We start from the raw sequence: 13,730 nt of genomic DNA, 5'->3' as shown, positions 1-13,730 counted from the left end.
GAAAAGATCAACATCGAATAGCCAAGTTTTAACACCTTACAAGGCAAAGAAAGTTAGATGCCAGAGTCTATGACTCTCAAGGCGAAGATCAAAATCGAATAGCCAAGGTTTAACACCTCACAAGGCAAAGAATGTTAGATTCCAGAGTCTATGACTCTCAAGGCAAAGATCAAAATCAAATATCCAAGGTTTAACACCTTACAGGGTAAAGAAAGTCAGATGTTAGAGTCTATGACTCTCAAGGAAAAGATCAAAATCAAATAGCCAAGGTTTAACACCTCACAAGAAAAAGAATGGTTAGATGCCAGAGTCTATGACTCTCAGGGCAAAGATCAAAATCGAATAGCCAAGGTTTAACACCTCACAAGGTAAAGAATGGTGTCAAGGTTTAACATCTTACAAGGAAAAGAATTGATTGGAAGAGGGTGTACAACCATAAATTGTCGATAGCAAAAGATGCTCCAATATTGGGGTGTTGAAAGATTGATTGATAAATAGGGTAGATTGATAAATAAGGTAGGTTGATAAATAAGGTAGCTCGCGAATAATCTGGATTCTCCTGCCTATGTATCCTTATAGTGCAATAAGGAAATCAGAGCTTTCGTAGTTCAACCTACCACGGCTGAAAAACAAGGTGATTAAGGAGGAAAAAGAATATGATTGAATGATTAATTAAAATGATTAGAATGGAGTATGAATTAATAAGAGGTTTGACAGTCGATTAATAAGAATCACACTAAAGTCTATGAATAAGGGTGAATGCTCTGAATAGCTAGGGCCTACGCCCCGTACGCAGAGTCACTTTAGACAAGGATAGGAGAAACTCTATCTCATCATTCCTTACTACTTAAGGCTTGTGGCGCATGATACTTCTATTAACTAACGAGTTGTTGAAGGAGGGTCTTCATTGTTGCTCCTTGTGTTGATATTGTCTTGTATGAAGAAGACTTGGTAGTTTATTCGATTCATATCGCACTAAAGTCTATGAATAAGGGTGAATGCTCTGAATAGTTAGGGCCAACGCCCCATACGCATAGTCACTCTAGACAAGGATAAGAGAAACTTCGTCTCATCATTACTTATTACTTAAGGCTCGTTTCGTACAATTTGAATTGTATTTACCAAGTTTTGACACCTTTGCTGTGCTGGGGAATGTAGTCCATTTTGCTAGTTATGCTTGATTTGATATTGACTTGAAGCCTTGATCTTGCATTTGAACCTTGAGTTCTTGAGCTCCTAAGATTCAGCATATCCATGATAGCTTGAGCTTAACGAACTTGCCATATTAAGTGATCAAGGGTCTTTTGCTCACTTGAAATAAGCTTGGGGCTTATAGAACGATTACAAAGGATTTGGTTGACCAAAGTGTCCTTTGGTCAACGTTAATCGATGGGATTTAAATAATAGTTGAAACTATATACAATAGTACTATTAAATTAATTAATTAAATGACATTAGATAATTCTAATTAAAGGCCTAAACTAGGAGAGCATGTATTAAAATCGATATTTTTCTACCTAGGGGCAAAACGGTCATATTCAAAAATGGATTAGTTAGGAAAATATTGATTAAAATTTTAATTCAAAATCAACTATCCTAATGTCGTGAGTTAAAAACAAATTAATCTAAAAGAATAGTCTAATATAATATCTATTTATGCACCACTAATTAATTAAAACTTAATCAAAATTAATTAGAACTTAATCCTAATTATAGTTATTTATGGAAAAAATAAAAATTAAGTCTTCTAATGGCCTAATAAATTAAGACCTAAATTTCTGATTATCCTAAAAACACTTTAATTAAATTAATTTTAATTATTCTATCAAAATGTTAACTGATAATTAACAGCAAGAATACGCCCATGCAGAATCCAAGTCTAGGAATATGTAGTAGGCAGCAAAAAAGGGAAATAATTTTGCATTGGCCTGGGAATCCTGGCCCATAACGAAATCCATACCAGCAGAGGGGGTGCAAATCGCGAATGGGGGTGTAAGAGAAAAAAACGCGCAGGAAGAAACACATTCCTGACTTGTGGTTCATGTTTGTGACTTATGCTCTGACTTGTATGCTGCATGTATGGCTTGCATTGCTTCATGTTTGGATGAACATTTGGTCATGGTTTACTTAGACCCATGTAGTGTTCTAACTTGTTCTTGGTTCTGCAGGTATAGATTATTTACATTGCCTCAATTCTGACCTTGGTGAAGCTTTTGAGACCTGATTTTACATGTTGCAATGTTACCTTGTTTTGTTAGGCTTACTTGTTGAAGTTAAGTTCATGGCATGATGGTATTGAAGATCATGTGAAAGTGGCCACATGAAAATCAAGATGGAATTGGAAAATAGGATTAGGACTAGGATTGGACATTTAGTGGTTTAGGATGGTAAAAAACTTTGAGTTGACTTTGGTCAAAGTTGACCAAAAAGTCAAATGTTGACCAAAGTCAACATTTGGTCAACATGTATTTTTTTTGGATTTTTTGTATATAGTGAAAACTTATGGATGGTAATGAATGACATTGATTATTTTAATGATAAATGAATGGATTAAGTGTATGAATATGTTACTTAAATTTGAATTTGAATGACCATGATTTGTAAAGAAATGGATATAAGCATGAATATGCATGAACATGTTGAGATGACTTGGATAGAACCAAAATAAAGACCACAAAGGACAAATGAGTGCAAGCCATAAAGTCCTTAGCAAGGCCAATAGAATGCAATGTACTAAGATATAAGCAAAACCATGGTCCAAGAAATAATATCATGACCATGATTAGATGAATGAAATGGGAATAATGAGGTTTGTGAGGTCAAGAACTTAGGCTAGCACCAAGGGACCCAATCACAGATGAATGGAACAAAAACCAAGGAAACAACATGAATGATAAGCTGAGTGAAGCATACAACACATATAACTAGGGTTAGGAGGCCCGCCAATGAAACTAAGGTCATATTAGGGTTTAGATGACCCAAGGCATGCCACTATGAAGTCTCTTGAATCCAAGATTAAGAAATTAGGGTATCCCTGTTCACCAGATGAAAATTCAAGTCACAAAGCACAATAGGACTACACCATCCCTGATTAGGGTTTCAATGGGGCACACCCCTCAAGTAAGGCCTTTGAAAGACTCAATATGCTTCACAAGAAAATCTTTAATGCATGAGCCCCCATTAGGGTTTTGATAGACAAGACAAGGCATAGAGAACATCCATGAGACCCCATAACCATATTATCAAGAAATTAGGGTTTGAAAGTCCTTAGGAGTGCCATGATAAGATCTTATTGAATCCATGCTTCAAAGACCAAGAAATTAGGGTTTCACATCCCCTATGATCAGATGGATAGCCAAGTCATACCTTTAAGCTTTGATCCATACACAAACACCGGCTTTATAAGCCAAGAGCTTTGAATCTATAGTGTTCAAATATCAAGTATTAATGGATGAATGATGCCCATAAGTGAAGCATGAATGTATACAGATGATTCCTAAGTCAAGGATTGAATGAAAAGATGAAAAGGGGAGGGCAAATTTTGGGGTATGATAGATGCCCCTATTTAATCAACTTAAACCTGAATGCGTAAATTGCGAGAGTTTTTTAGGTATTCGAGGTAGAAGCGGATTAAATACCGAAGTATCCGAAGATTTTCCCGTCGAGAACGGTCATATGAAATGTAGGGATAGCGATTTGACTTTTATAGGTTCATCTGCTGGGATTTATTGATATTTTGTGGCAAAATTGATTGTAAAGGAGGAACTTAATAAGCATGATGCATGATGTATGCTTTATTTACATGATGCATGAATGCTTCAAGGTAGGGTTTCTGGCATGGGGGAGGCTTCGACTCGTCATTGACTATACCAAAGAAACTGTCGTTATGAGAATGTTGTGTATTAACACCGCTGCTGGGAATCCCACACAGTCCTACTGAAAACCATAAAGACAAATGATCTAATCGGGCAGTCATTAAGACATCTCCAGATGTTAAGCAAAAAACTTTCAAACTACCGATCATCTTTTAGGATTCTTCAGGAGGTAAAAGCAATGCATAAGGTTTTCTTTTAATGTGAATTTTATTATTCCCCAAATTTTATAGCATTATGTGATCAAAATAAATCAGTTATTTCGCAAACAAAATGCAGGAGAAATGAAAAGAAATTGATAAAAGAGCTGGATTTTATTGATTGTAAACAAATATGTACATATAATGCGTACAAGGATGCAAAAATCCTTAAAGAGGAAATTGAAAAAAATTGAAACAATAAGAGAAATGGTAATGGCAAATATTTTTTATTTTTTCATTGATTACAACATTGGTTGTCATCCATTGTAGGATCTGAATCCCTATACTTCGCTTCGATTGACGATGAGTGGATCAATCTTTGGTCGTCTGAGATCTAGCTTGTAGCAAGGTAGGCTCAAGGAACATAGTCAATTTCCTTTATCCCTAACTTTTTCCTGTACATTTTCTATTTTTTTCGTTCACCGGGATGCTCATTTTTGCCTAAGTCGCCCTTTCGAGTTTTCAACTTAGCAAGCTTTATATCTTTTATTTGATCCCTAACTTTTGCATGGGCAATTCATTTTTTGTTCCACTGGGATAGCCATTTTTGCCTAGATTGATCTCGTGAAAGTCAATCTAACGGGCTTTTATCATCATTTATTTTTAGGCATAATATTTTTTGACTATGTCGGAATTCATTAGCAACGACAAATTGTGGTAAGGATTAAGACTCCACCTGAGAAGGCCTTCTTAATGACAAAAGGTCCTTCATAGTTGGGAGTCCATTTTCCCCGAGGATCCGAGTGAGTAGCAGAATATATATTGAGCACAAGTTCTCCTGTGTGGTACTCACGAGGAAGAACTTTCTTATCAAAAGCCCGTTTGAGGCATCTTTGGTACAACTGACCATGGCAGACAGAAGTCAAACGCTTCTCTTCAATCAGATTCAACTGATCATACAGAGATTGAACCCATTCAACTTCATCAAGGTCAACCTCCATAAAAACCCTAAGTGAAGGAATCTTAACCTCAATTGGCAAAACAACCTCCATCCCATACACTAATGAGAATAGAGTTGCCCTAGTGGATGTATGAACCGAGGTCCTGTAACTGTGCAAAGCGAAGGGTAGCATCTCATGCCAATCCTTATAAGTTCTAATCATTTTATGGACAATTCTTTTGATGTTCTTATTAGCTGCCTCTATGACACCATTCATCTTGGGCTGATATGGTGAAAAGTTGTGGTGCTCGATCTTAAATTCTTCGCGCAACTCCTTCATCATCTTATTATTGAGATTAGTGGCATTATCAGTGATGATCTTTCTAGGAATTCCGCAACGACAGATTATCTCCTTCTTAATAAACCAAGTAATTACATGTCGAGTGACATTGGCATATGAAGCAGCTTTAACCACTTTGCAAAGTAATCAATAGAAACTAGGATGAATTGATGACCATTGGAAGCTTTTGGCTTTATCATGCCAATCATATTAATACCCCACATAGAGAAGGGCCATGGAGACGTCAAAACATTCAACAGAGTTGGTGGCACAAAAATCTTGTCACCATATGTTTCACACTTGCGGCATCTTTTAACAAAGTTGTAACAATCAACCTCCATCGTTGTCCAGTAATACCCAACTCGGAGGATCTTCTTGGACATAGCAGGACCTTTCGCTTGTACACCCTTGCAACCTTCATGTATGGATTTTATGATCGTGCTCGTTTCGTGTCTATCCATGCATATGAGCAACACAAAATCATAATTCATCTTATATAACACATCATCGTTTAAGAAAAACTTGGAGGAAATTCTTCTCAAAGCTTTCTTATCGGTAATAGATATACCCTCGGGATATTGTTATTTCTCTAGAAATATCTTTATGTCGTAGAACCGAGGCTTATCATCAGAATCTGCCTCGATTGCTAGACAATGTATTGATTAATCTAGGTGTTCAATATGGATAACAGGTGCTTCATTCTTCTATTTGACCTTAAACATGAATGCCAATGTAGCTAGAGCATCTACCAACTGATTTTCTTCCCTAGGGATATGATGAAAAGAGATTTTATCAAAGTAAGGCATCAATTTTCTGATATGCTCTTTATAAGGAATCAAATTTCTATCCCGAGTCTCCTAGTCACCCTTTACCTGACTGATTACCAGAAATGAATCTCCATATACTTCAAGAATTTTAATCCTTAAGTCAATGGCCGCCTCAATACCATAGATACAGGCCTCATATTCTGCCATATTTTTGGTGCAGTCAAAGCATAATCTAGCGGTAAATGGAAGGTGGAAACTAGTTGGAGAAGGAATAACTACGCCTATTCCATGACCAAGAGCGTTAGAAGCGACGTCGAACACGAGCGTCCATCGCGATCCTGGTTCAGGGCCTTCCTGGGGGCCTGGAATAGCGTAGTCTCTGATAAATATGATGTCTTCATCTGGAAAGTCAAACCTCAACGGTTGATAACCCTCCACAGGTAAATGAGCAAGGTATTCAGATAGAATTCTCCCCTTTATCACTTTTTGAGTCACATACTGGCTATCATACTTGGTTAACAACATTTGCCACCGAGCAATTCTACTAGTGATAACAGGCTTTTAAAAAATATACTTTATCTGATCCATTTTAGATATCAATAAAGTAGTATGGCAAACCATGTATTATCTCAGGCGTCGAGCATCCCAAGCCAAAGCACAACAAGTCTTCTCTAAGAGTGAGTATTTGGTCTCACACTCAGTGAATTTCTTGTTGAGATAATATATTGCATGTTTTTCTTGCCCGTGTCATCATGCTGACCCAAAATGCAGCCCATGGATTCATCGAGTACCGTGAGGTACATAATAAGAGGTCTACCAGGAACAGGTGGTATGAGGATTGGTGGTTCTTGAAAATACCTTTTTCTTTTGTCAAATTCCACTTGACAATCAATATCCCACACAATCAATTTATTCTTCCTCAACAATTTGAAGATTGGTTCGCAGGTAGCTGTTAAATACGATATGAATATGGAAATATAATTAAGTCGACCAAGGAAACCTCGAACTTCTTTTTCTATTCAGGGAGATGGCATGTCTTATATTGCTCGAACTTTGTCGGGATCAACCTCAATGCCTTTTTGACTAACTATGAAACCCAATAATTTACCAGATCGGACCCCAAAAGTGCACTTCGCTGGATTCAATCGCAACTTGAACTTTCGGAGCCCGGAAAACAACTTCCTCAGATGTTCCAAGTGATCATCCTCAGTTTTGGATTTGACAATCATGTCATCCACATAAACCTCAATCTCTTTATGAATCATGTCATGAAATACTGTTACCATGGCGTGTTGATATGTTGCCCCTACATTCTTTAATCCGAACGACATTATTTGTAGCAGTATGTTCCCCAAGGTGTGATAAAAGTTGTCTTCTCCATATCATCGGGCGACATCTTTATCTGATTATACCCTAAGAAACCGTCCAAGAATGAAAAAAAGGAGAAATGAGTTGTATTATCCACCAAAACATCAATATGAGCCAAAGAGAAATCATCCATTGGACTCACTTTATTGATGTCTCGGTAATCTACACACATTATGACTTTACCGCCTTTCTTCGGAAATGGAATGATATTAGCGACCCATTAAGGATATTCAGAAATAGCTAAAAAGCCAGCATCAAACTGCTTTTTAACCTCTTCTCCGATCTTGAGTGCCATGTCGGGTATGGTCCTTCTGAGCTTTTGCTTAACTAGAGGACATTCAGGCTTGAGTGGCAAGTGATACTCAATAATGTTGGTGTCCAACCCTGGCATATCTTGATATGACCAAGCAAATACATCAACATATTCATGCAGTAACTTAACCAACTCGGAGCGTACATGCTTAGCAAGAGATGCCCCAATCTTCACCTCTTTTTTGTCAGTTTCAAAACCCAAGTTAATAACATCCACTGGTTCTTTGCATGGTTGAATCTCTTTTTCCTCGTGCTCAAGGAGCCTTGCTAGCTCAGACGGTAATTCAAAATCTTCCTCACTTTAATCTTCATCTTGGTTGATTAGAAGTCCAGACTTACAGCAGATTCTTGCCATGTTATTATTAATGGATTTGTTTGCTCTGCATGTTATGAGCTTATTTTAAGTATGCTTTTTGATAAAGTGGAAAAAGAAAAGAAACTTTTACCATTTCATTTTTTTGGTGAAAAATAAAAAATAATTGAAAGAAAAGGGAACAAAATTTTGAATGCAAAAACACTTTCTTTATTTAATCACATAATGCTTTTAAATAAGGAGGCCCTTACAAGCTATCCTCTTGTCTCGAGCAAAGACAAGGGATCAAGAAAACAAAATGCATTATATTTTCTCTGAATACACTATAGGAATCATGATAGTCATCCAATTGATGAGCTTGAATCTCGAAGGACATCTGTGTACGAAACCGGAAGTCTCATGTTTGTTGATACTAGATTCTCCAACAATTTCCAAGGTGTGAACGTCTTAGAAACCTGCACTACTAAATTTGACAGGATTAAACTTCTGCTTATTAGGAATTTCTTTGTAAGTTGACGGGTGATAACCAATGTCAAATCTGTTGTGTTTCTCTGTCACATTGACAATTTGACCCCAACCAGCTAACGGACCTTTCTCCAAAGTTTGCTTGGCGCTTCTGACTGAAGATAGAATTGTTGTAGACGACTGATCATGATTAGAAGCAACTGAGCTGACATCTTCAAATTCTAAATAGTGGAGTGGAATTTCAGCAACCCCTTCCTCTGTCTCGATGTATCTGAATGAAGAAAGATCACTAACCAAAAGGTCATCTTCACCACAAACTATAACCAATTTGCCATCAATCGTGAATTTTAGTCTTTGGTGTAGCGTATAGGTCATTGCCCCAGTAGCATGAATCCAAGGTCTACTCAACAAACAACTGTAGGCCAGGTTGATGTTCATGACTTGGAAGGTGATAGTGAACTGATGAGGTCATACACATACATGTAGATCCACCTCGCCAATAACATGCCTTCTAAAGCCATTGAATGCTCTAAGAATTAACATAATGGCCCTTATTTTGGATCCCTTAAACTATAACCGGATCAATATGGCTTTTGGTATCACATTAAGCGACGAACCAATATCAACAAGGACTCGAGATATTAAGGTATTTATACACATGACCGAAATATGTAATTCCTTATTATGGCCATTTCCCTCAAGAGGTAATTCTGCTTCATTAAATCCTAAGTATCTGTTGGCGGTGATATTCTCAACCACGTCGCAAATTGATCGACCGTGATATCCTGCATCACGTGAACGGTATTCAAGACTTTCAACAATGCTTTAGGGTGAGCCTCATAACTCAGGAGTAAAGACAAAATAGAGATTTTAGAGGGAGTTTGACACAGCTGATCAACGATTTTGAAGTCACTCTTTTCTATCAATTTAAGGAATTCTTGCCCTTCCTCAATAGATATACCTTTCTTGTGACCTTCAACGTGTTCATCTTCATTTATCAGCCCTTTACCTTTGGAGGTTTCAGATTCTGCAACCTTATTTGAATAACCTTTTTTATAGCTAGGATAGTCGTCACGACCAGAGTGGCGGGTACAAATGCCCCTGCCTGCGGAGGAAGAGTAGGAAGAACCTTCTCCTTATGAGGAATAACTGTGGGTAATGGAGACAACCTAGGAGTGTACTTTGGAGAGAATACACTGCCACTTCGAGTCATGCCTCTCATTCCATTTATATTAACAATTTCAGTATCATCAAATTGAATTTCTTTTCCACCTACATACACTGTTGTATCATACCTCTAAGGCACCACCTTGGTGTCTTGATATGGGAACGGGCTGGGAACACATATATGGATAGGATAAATCCTCTTAGGAGGAGCTTCGATCTTTTTTTTCTGTATACTATCGTTATTGGTTCTATAACAACAATCTCTTCAATCATTCTTGATCTTGAGAACTGTATCATCCCTTGATTCATCAAGTTCTGAACACAACCCTTCAGTATATCACAACAATCGGGTTTTGATTCACACATAACACAATTATCATGAATACCATTCAAAAACCCATGCTCTTAAAGCTTTTTCACAACCACGGACATTAGAGTTTTCACATCAACAACCCTTTTGACAGATTCTACAGTATTTTCATTAATCATTGCATTGACCGTTGGCCCATTATGGTTCGGCAGAGGATTTGTCTTTACGTTAGGTTTTTCTTTTGAAAAAGACAGAATCTTATGATTAATAAACTCTTGAATTTTATTCTTGAGAGGCCAAAAATCTTCAGTTGAATGCCCTATATGCCCAATGTGGTAGGCGCAAGAGGCGTTAGGGTTATTCTTGGGATGATAAGGAGGGGTGGCATGTGGAATTTCCTTTAGTACAAGATCCCCCACATGAATCAAATAAGGCACCAATTCAGCATATGGTACAAGGATTTTATCAATGTGAGGACGTTTACCATAGTTGTTTCGGTAATTCTGGCCTTGATCTTGACCCTTATTATCACGAGCATTTTGTTGAGTTTGAGAAGACTGAGTCGGTGTAGGCTGTTGATTATGATTCTGCGGTTGGTACTGAAAAGGAGGTTGTTGATATTGGCAGTAGCAACATATGGACACAGATAATATGACACAGGAGCCATGGGAGCCTGATAATGATGGAGGACACTTGTCGTTACAACATTTGTCTTACCTTCCTTCTTCTTCAGAAAGCTACCTTATGGTTTCTTATTCATAGTTGGCTGAGCAACAATACCCGTAATTTTTCCAGATTTAATCCCATTCTCAATTCTTCCTTCAATGGTTACAATATCTGCAAAATTGGATGAGGAGCTACCAATCATCTTCTCAAAATACAACCCCTACAAGGTACCCATAATAATGTTAATTAGTTTATTATCAGATAAAGTCGGCCTGACCCGAGAAGCCATTTTACGCCACCTCTGAGCGTACTCTTTGAATGTTTCACTGGACTTCTGAGATTGATTCTGCAATTGCAACCTTGTTGGCGCTATATTCAGATTATACTTATATTGTTTCAGGAATGCTTCAAATAAGTCTCTCCACAACCTGATTTTGGTACGCTGTAAACTCATGTACCAATTCAAGGAAGCCCCATAAAGACTGCCTTGGAAACAATGAACAACAAGTGATCGTGTGATTCGCAAGTGCACGAATTACGTCAAAGTAATATAAAAGAATATCAATCCCACAGAGACCAATCTTCAATCTATCGATTACTATCGTTACGGTGTTTATCTAAGACGGTATAAAAGAGATATTGGGTTTGCAAAAAAACGGTAAATAATAAATGCAAGTAAAGACAGGTTGAATGTATTTCACGTCAGTTAAGTGATGTTTCGATTGTCTAAATAGAACTACTTATGAGGCAATACTTTCTACTCTTGAAAAGAATCCATTTAACAGGAATTGTGCGCTTTCACGTATTCAGAACCGAGTTTACCCTTAAATTAAGGCCTTTTACTGTCACTTATAAAAGGTGCGCAGAATGCTAAAGTAGTAAACTTATTTTTAAGAAATGAGACTCGTAAACTTAGTTGAAAAGTGATTTTGATTTGGAAAGTTTACCCAAGGAGTTTCCTGATTCTAAATCCATCAACGCGTCCGAAAACAGTTTCAAAAATAGTTTTTCCTTAAAGTGATAAAAATTCCTAGTTACTAAGCCAGGGTGCTTTCGCACTCCTCGAATAATTAAAACTAACCAAGTTTATTTTAGAAAACTCAAGTTAAAAATCAAAACAGCCTTTAAAGTATTTCTACATATTCAATATGTGAAACATCTCTTTAACCGCGATCCTTACATTCTAACCTTTAAAAGATTTAGCCAGACATGGTAACACAAACAAACACAACGGTATTAATCATGATGAAAAGTTTGTTTTAGAATGTGAGGCGTAGAGAGCGAGTAAAGTGTGTAAAATAAATAAAGTAAAGCGAGTGCGGAAAATAAATAAAGTAAAGCGAGTGCGGAAAATAAATAAAGTAAAGCGAGTGCAGAAAATAAATAAAGTAAAGCGAGTGCGGAAAATAAATAAAGTAAAGCGAGTGCGGAAAATAAATAAAGTAAAGCGAGTGCGGAAAATAAATAAAGTAAAGCGAGTGCGGAAAATAAATAAAGTAAAGTGAGTGCGGAAAATAAATAAAGTAAAGCGAGTGCGGAAAATAAATAAAATAAAAGCGAGTGCGGAAAATAAATAAAATAAAAGCGTAGACAGAAAGTAAATAAAATAAAAGCGATATGAGAAATAAATAAATAAAGCGATAAATAAGAACCTTCTCCAAATGGAGGGCTTTAAATCTGGTACAAAAATAAACCTCCGACTCCTGAAGCTAAAGACGACAGCAACTCGAAGTGACCCAACTCAATCTCACTAAGGTTCGATAACCCCCCGATGTGACGGATTACCGCTATTACAAATGATGAATATATGCTTAGTGTTGTAAAACTAAGTTGGATGATTAGAAAATGAAATGGAACGAACTATTTATAGAGGATTTCAACAGCTTGCAAAGACCATGGTGCCCTCCAACTTCTCCTTAGTGGGAACGTGACTTCCAAAGGTGGCACCTGCCATCCCTTCATGGCGCCCACCATGTGTGTAAATGGGGTGGATCATGGGAACGTGGCGGTTACCTCCTAGTTGAGGGCTGATGACTCATGGCTTCTCCTATAGCGGCCGCCATGTGCAACGCCATGTGTGTAATTTCGCTGAAAAACCCTAATTTTAGGTTTTTTTGCTTCGTTTCTTCCAAAAGGGTTCAAAAGTGCTAAATATCTGAAAACAAGATAAAAGAGAGCATAATACAAAGAAAATGATAATAAAGTCCTAATAAACATGTGAAATCCGAGTCAAAAACACGGTGTAATTCAGTGTGATCAAATTCTCCCACACTTAAACCTTTGCTTGTCCTCAAGCAAGACTCTTTATAGTTTATGCAAGAAAAACAGTATCAACTAGAGTTAATTCAAGGCGAAAAGACTTATAAGTTCATTCGAGGAATGTATCGATAAGTAATAACGAATCGAACTAAGGATATTGTAGTGACACTTCCCGCAAATGCGGTCGTAGGCTTCGTTCCTATACAAAACAATCCACATTACCTCACCATACCTAAGCCTTCTTTTCGTTTTCTTAAAGTCCTTTTCATTCAGGTGCAATCACATTAAGTCCGTTATTCGTGCATACTCATAGTAAAGTGACCGGTTAGTGATTATGATCTTAAGCATGGGGATCTAGTACATAAGTTGGTATAACCCTTTTATTCAACCCAATTTGCAGTCGTTGGGGATTGGATTGTAATCCATCCTACCAAGTTCAGCACCAGATACCTCTGAACCAACAAACAAATAGGCTTATTATTTTATTTTTCTAAGCATGGAGCTCCGGTACATAAGTTGGTGTAACCCCTTTATTTAACCCAATTTGCATTTGTGGGGGATTGGATCGTAGTCCACCCTACCAAGTTCAGCACCAGATACCTCTGAACCAACAAACAAATAGGCTTATTTGTATATAATTTTTATTTTTCTTCTGTATGTTTCGCATATGTCTTTATTTTGCCGGGTTAAATGACCGTGTGAGAGTCACCTAGCCCAGATTTTCATGCGATTTGAGAACAAAGCAGGAATTTTTATGATCATTCACTTATTTTCATTGGTCTCCTATGTAGAGCATGCTTAAGCCGGAGCC

The sequence above is a fragment of the Lathyrus oleraceus genome, chromosome 2 (assembly GCF_024323335.1).
Source record: "Lathyrus oleraceus cultivar Zhongwan6 chromosome 2, CAAS_Psat_ZW6_1.0, whole genome shotgun sequence".
NCBI lineage: Eukaryota > Viridiplantae > Streptophyta > Magnoliopsida > Fabales > Fabaceae > Lathyrus > Lathyrus oleraceus.
Note: the sequence above shows the minus strand (reverse complement) of the source record.